We start from the raw sequence: 1,898 nt of genomic DNA, 5'->3' as shown, positions 1-1,898 counted from the left end.
TTTAGGTAGGAAGGCAACAGATGTGTTCTAATCACTGGAATAAAGAGTCTAGGTCTGGGAATAGGCATACTTCCCTGTTGACTCCACCAAGGCTGTGGAGCCATCTTTCCTGGAAGAGAGTTGATAGCTACTTTCGTTGAGTAGCTACACAAATTCTTTACAGAACAAGGAAATATATCCATTAAATCTTCCATAAATTGGATTTCCTCTTTCTTTAAGTCAGTGATGTGAATTATCACTTTGGGCATCACAGAGATGGTTTCCCTCCATTGATACCCAGGAAGCTGTGACCAGGGGATCCTAGGAAGAGAATTCTGTTCACCCACCTGCCACCCAACTTTACTTCCAGTGATGATAGGAAATAAAGTGGTTTCATTGCCGCCAGTCTTGAATGTAAAAATTAAAGTACTCTCACTTGACAAAAAAATAAAGATGGGAGAAGTTTCTTTTATGTTTCAGGAAATTATTACATTTTGGTGAAACGCTTAGAGGTATAATATGAGCTGGATAATTTTCACAGCATTTGATGTACTGAATGTTGTGGGGCTCTTCCATGACACATAATCCGTATTAAGCCAACATTTATAAAATAAAAAATGAAACCAAGTTTCTCACCAGGAAAATTGGTTTCCATTCAACAAGATATCCTACGGCATCCTTATAATTTTTAGGTTTCAGTTCTCAGTAGTCCCTTTTACCACAAGGGATGACAGTTAGACAATAAAGAATCTTTGGTGTCTCCTCAAAGGAAGTGTACCAAAATATTAGGAGAGTATCTGACCCCAAGTAAATTAATATTTAATGATAACCATTGGCTTGGTACTTCTTCTTGCCCTTTTTTGATTATAAAAAAAAAAAAAACCCAATCATTGCTGTTATATTTTATTTTTCTCTTCTAAGTAACTTTATAGGTCAATCTTCTTCCTAATATTGTATTTGGTATAATAAAATTGATTTTAACACGTCTGAGAACAACATAAATTAATGCTATTGATATTATATAAATTTAAGGCATTGTATAAACTAGATAGGGTAAGACACAATCCCTACCCTTTAATAGTATATAACGGAACAAGGGGACTAAAACATACATACTTATAAAACTAATACATGCATATATATATGAAGGACTGAATGCTATTGGAGTGACAATAGGGCTAAAAACAGTCACCAAAAAGAGTTAAGGAACACAGTATTTTCAGTATAAAACTAGGAGGTAGGTGTGATAATCATTTATATATATATATATATATATATATATATATGATTATGTTGATGCTTGTCAAAAGCTAGTCTTCTCTCCATAATTCACATCAAATACATTTAGTAGACTTGTTAAAATGCATGTACCTAGGTCCCCTCTCAGATTGATTAAATAAAACATTCAGGAGAATGGGGCCTAGCAAGTTGGATTTTAGAGCCACTTCAAAGCTTGGAAAATTTTGCATGATATAAACCTACCAGAAAGTATTAAGGACTAGAAGTTCTCCAAGGAATTAGTGGCAGAAGGAGATTATAGCTCGTTGAGGCAATCAGGAAAGGTGACTGAATATGTGAGCTTTGAACTTGGTTTGAATAGCAATCCATATTTTGGCAGTGGTAAGAACACAATACAAAAGTTCAAAAAGTAAAACATTAAAAGTATATCGATGGGAAAATAAAGCGAATGACTTTTGCTAACATTAAGAAGTACTTGCAGAAGAAACTAGGAAGGTCATTTTAAAAGATTCTTGAATGCCTAACCAACATCCCTAGAATCTCTCTAATTTTCAAAACATTAGGTAGGTAAGTATTTAGTTATAAGTAATGCAATTACACTAATAAAGTATGGCTTGTTTTAAGATTGCAAATGTTTCTGAGTTGGTGGGATATAGATGGCCTTAACATAGCGCCCACTA

Source organism: Rhinopithecus roxellana, chromosome 4 (genome assembly GCF_007565055.1).
Source record: "Rhinopithecus roxellana isolate Shanxi Qingling chromosome 4, ASM756505v1, whole genome shotgun sequence".
NCBI lineage: Eukaryota > Metazoa > Chordata > Mammalia > Primates > Cercopithecidae > Rhinopithecus > Rhinopithecus roxellana.
This window is presented reverse-complemented; position numbering follows the sequence as displayed.